The sequence below is a fragment of the Myotis myotis genome, unplaced genomic scaffold (genome assembly GCF_014108235.1).
Source record: "Myotis myotis isolate mMyoMyo1 unplaced genomic scaffold, mMyoMyo1.p scaffold_m19_p_6, whole genome shotgun sequence".
Classification (NCBI taxonomy): Eukaryota; Metazoa; Chordata; class Mammalia; order Chiroptera; family Vespertilionidae; genus Myotis; species Myotis myotis.
Window position 1 is genome coordinate 83,601,661 of NW_023416368.1, and position 4,850 is coordinate 83,606,510.

A 4,850-nucleotide genomic window follows, 5' to 3' on the forward strand; every position below is an offset into this window, starting at 1 on the left:
TGTGAAGCTCTTTATCTGACCTTCAATTCTGAATGATAACTTTGCTGGATAAAGTAATCTTGGTTGTAGGTTCTTGGCATTCATCACTTTGAATATTTCTTGCCATTCCCTTCTGGCCTGCAAAGTTTCTGTTGAGAAATCAGCTGACAGTCGTATGGGTACTCCCTTGTAGGTAACTGCCTTTCTTTCTCTTGCTGCTTTTAAGATTCTCTCTTTGTCTTTTGCTCTTGGCATTTTAATTATGATGTGTCTTGGTGTGGTCCTCTTTGGATTCCTTTTGTTTGGGGTTCTCTGCACTTCCTGGACTTGTAAGTCTATTTCTTTCATCAGGTAGGGGAAGTTTTCTGTCATTATTTCTTCAAATAGGTTTTCAATATCTTGCTCTCTCTCATCTTCTGGCACCCCTATATTCGGATGTTGGTATGTTTGAAGCTGTCCCAGAGGCTCCTTACACTACCTTCGTATTTTTGGATTCTATTTTCATTTTGCTTTTCCGGTTGGGTGTTTTTTGCTTCTTCGCATTTCAAATCTTTGACTTGATTCTTGCAATCCTCTAGTCTGCTGTTGGGAGTCTGTATAATATTCGTTATTTCAGTCAGTGTATGCTTAATTTCTAGTTGGTCCTTTATCACAACCTCGAGGGTCTCATTAGATTTCTTGTAGGTCTCATTAAGTTTATCGGCAGTTTCTAGAAAATTCTTGAGAGACCTTAAAAGTGTGGTTTTGAACTCTATATCCAGTAGTTTACTTTCCTCCATTTCTGTCATTTGTGTCCTTTTTCTTTGTCTCCGCATTTTTTATGCTTCCCTGTGTTGATAAAGTGGTTTTCTGTGCTAAGTGTCCTCTAGGGCCCAGTGGTTCAGCCTCCCCAATTACCTGAGGAGGACACTCTTGGTGCACCCCCTTGTGGTCTTTGTGCACAGTCTTGTTGTAGTTAAGCCTTGATTGTTGTAGGTATCACTGGGAGGAATTGACCTCCAGGCCAATTGGCTGTGAGAATCAGCTGTGTCTGCAATGGGAGAACTGTGCTGGAGACATCCCTCCAGGGCAAGACTTGCTTCAATGGGGCTTTGGTGCTCACTGAGTCTGCTCCCTGAGTGTGTCCTTTATGTTTCCATGGAGCTGCAAACTGGATGGTTCCACTCTGACCTCTGGGTACACCGGCTCCTGGATCTCTAGGGAGGTGCTAATCTAGCCTCTGCCTTAGGCTATCCAGCAAAAGCCTCCCTGCAGGGCTTGGGCGGGGCAGGTCCCATAGGATCAACAGGGCAGGGATAGCAGTTATGGCTGCCCTCAGAGGCTCTGCTTCTCAATGTCCCAGTAATTGCTGCAAGCCCCTCCGAGAGAAAGCTGCCCTCGAGTTCTGACCGATGCCAGACAGTTCCGCTTCTCCCGTATGAGTCTGGGTCCCCAGAGACTCGCCCAGAACTGGAGCTCAGAGCCTGAGACTCCCTCCCGATTGAAAACGACAACCGCGCCCTCAGCCGCCAGCCCACTCCGTGTGCGCCTCTGTACCTTAGTATTTTACTTCCTCACTGCACCTCCTCTTAGTCTCGGTATGCTTTTCTCTTTCCTTCTGGTTGTAGAATTTCCACTCAGCCAGCCTTCCTGTGGTCTGGATGCTGTCCGTTTTGTCCTTTAGTTGTATTTTGGAAGTGGTTGTTAGAGGCAGCAAACTCCGGTGTTTACCTATGCCTCCATCTTGGTTTCTCCCCTTTACCTACTTTTTAATTGAACTGTTTGTTTTCTTAATTTTGAGTTGTATGGGTTCTTTATATATATTGGATACTAGAGGACAGGTGCACAACATTCATGCACAGGGGGGTCCCTCAGCATGGCCTGACCCTCTCACAGTCTGGCACCCCTCAGGGGATGTCCAACTGCCAGCTTAGGGTTCCTTAGCACTGCTGTGGAGGCAGGAGAGGCTCCCACCACCACTACTGTGCTTTCCAGGTGTGAGCCCAGCTTCTGGCTGTGACCACCCGGGGATAGCTCTTGCATTGAGTGTCTTCCTCCTGGTAGTCAGTGCACTTCAAAGTGACCCGTCATTCCACCATTCTGTCGATTTGCATATTAGCCTTTTGTTATATAGGATTAGAGGCCCAATGCATGAATTTCGTGCAAGAGTAGGCCTTCCTTCTCCCAGCTGCTGGCACTGGCTTCCCTCTGGCACCTGGGACCCAGGCTTCTCTCTTGCCACCTACAGGCACTTGGGACCCAGGCTTCCCTCACAACCCCGGCTTTGTCCAAAAGGTCATCCGGAAGGCCATCCAGTCTAGCATATTATGCTTTTATTATTATAGATTAGCCCCTTATTGGAAGTATTATTTGCAAATATCTTATTCCATTTGGCTTGTGGCCTTGTTATTTTCAAATATTTAAGTTGCCTTTGGATTTTTAGGATGATTTCATATATAAACACTTTGAATATTTCTTAATAAAATATGTTAATTTTTTTTCAGTTCATGCCACTGATTTGAATGCAACACATCTCCACTTGAGAGCATGTACAAATGAGCTCATGCCCTCACACATGCTTTCCATTTTATTATGATGGTAGTGTGCTTCTGTTTCCCCCTATTATCTACATAGTCAATGTGCATCTTCCTCTTCTTGGAAGAATCCACTTGGCAGGAAGTCTCTGAAATAGGAAGCTATCAGGATCTTCATTAATTAGAAGTGCTGTGTTGTGATAAAAAAAAATAATAATAGACCTGTCGTGTTTACAATGATGACTGCCCAAGTTTAAGAGAAATACTAAAAATGATTACCATGTAAGACAGCTTTATTGTGATGTTAAGAACAGTAATTCACAGTTATCACATATCTAGTGTATATCACAGGAACTACTCTAGAAAAATATTATCCATCATATCATTTAATCACACATCTGTCCTACAATGTAAGGAATATTTAATGCTCTCATTGTGGAGGTGAAGTATCTGTAGCTGAGGGAGATTAAATAACTTCTTCAAGGTCACAGAGATGTGACATGGTAGACCAAGTTCTGTTCCAGGAAGTCTGACTCACATCCTATTTCTAAATCACAGCTGTATACTATACTTTAGAACAGTTATATCTAAAAAATAATTATAATGAAAGAATAGATTAATAATGATAATAATAGCTATAAGTTAGAAAGATCTTACTGTGATTAAAGGCATTTTATTACCTCTAAAAATGCTAATAGCAGAAACCACATTTTTAGAAACACAATAAGGCACATAAGACGGAGAGCTGTGACATCAATATAAAGCATCAGGTGACAAAACTAAGGTTGTTTGAGTTGAAAACACATGTTTTAATGACTAGTATGAAATGAAAGTAGTATGGAGATTATCAAAATAAGCACCTTAAATGTCTTTAGTTATTTTGGAAGGCTGATATGAGAGAAGAAATTGGTTTATGTCCATAGATTTCAAGAAGTGAATTAGAACCAGCGAGTTGAAGATAAAAAGAGAAAGACTTCTGCTAAAGTAAAGAAAATCTTCACAATTACATCATTTAAAATAAAACTGGGTAACCATGTAAATGAGTGAATGACTAGCATTGAAATGACTACCAGATCATGAACGATGCCCACACCATGGTGAAATCAAAAGGTGATGACTAGCTGAGATGCCATTTGGCTGTTTACTGAATGTTGCTTTTTCCTCCTTTAGAATACACACCAGCTGCATGGAAGCTGAAAACCACACAGAAACATCACAATTCCTCCTCCTGGGTTTCTCAGATGACCCTAAACTGCAGCCCCTCTCTTTGGAGTGTTCCTGTGCATGTACCTGTTCACTGTTCTTGGAAACCTGCTCATCATTGTGGCCATCAGCTCTGACTCCCACCTCCACACCCCCATGTATTTCTTCCTCTCCAACCTGTCCTTCATTGAAATCTGTTTCACCTCCACCACGGTCCCAAAGATGCTGGTGAATGTCCAGGCACAAAGCAAAGACATCTCCTACATTGGGTGCCTCATTCAGGTGTATTTTGTTATGATATTTGCTGGAATGGACAGCTTCCTCCTGACTGTGATGGCCTATGACCGGTATGTGGCCATCTGTCAACCCCTGTACTACATGGTCATCATGAACCCACGCTTCTGTGGCATTCTGGTTCTGATATCTTGGCTCATCGTTTTCTGGGTCTCCCTGCTTCATATTCTACTGATGAGGCGGCTGACCTTCTGCGTCGGCACTAAAATCCCACATTTTTTCTGTGAACTGACTCAGATCCTCAGGGTGGCCTGCTCTGACACCCTCATCAATAACACCGCCCTCCTGGGTGTGTTTCCTCTCACAGGAATTCTGTTTTCTTACTCTAGGATTGTCGCCTCTTTAATGAGAATATCCTCTGCAGGAGGGAAATATAAAGCATTTTCCACCTGTGGGTCTCACCTGGCCGTGGTCTCCTTGTTCTATGTGACAGGCCTGGGGGTCCACCTCAGTTCTGCTCTGACCCATTCGTCCCTACAGAACTCAATTGCCTCAGTCATGTACACCGTGGTCACCCCCATGCTGAACCCGTTCATCTACAGCCTGAGGAACAAGGATATGAAGGGGGCTCTGAGAAGGCTCTTCAACCCAGTAACACCTTGTCTGTGATGGATCTCTGGCCTCAGACCTAAAGGCACACAGTGGGGTCCAAAGGTAAATGTTACAAATTTAAATATCTGGTTCTTTTTCACTCCTGAAAGACAGGCTTGATTTCTTCTATTTCCAAGGCATGTGTGATTTTGCTTTTGTTTGCTTTTGTATTAGTTTTTCTCAGAAGTTCCTGTTTTACTTTTCTTCCTTATATGCAGTCTACAGTGTTCCATGTTTGGTCAGCATTCCTGCAGCTCTTCTTAAGATTTC

The 4,850-nt window shown here is 43.2% G+C and overlaps 1 pseudogene; it reads left to right on the forward strand.

Moving 5' to 3' along the window:
• Nucleotides 1-3,663: 3,663 nt before the first annotated feature.
• On the forward strand, nucleotides 3,664-4,637 carry LOC118658818 (annotated as a pseudogene).
• The last annotated feature ends 213 nt before the right edge of the window (nucleotides 4,638-4,850 follow it).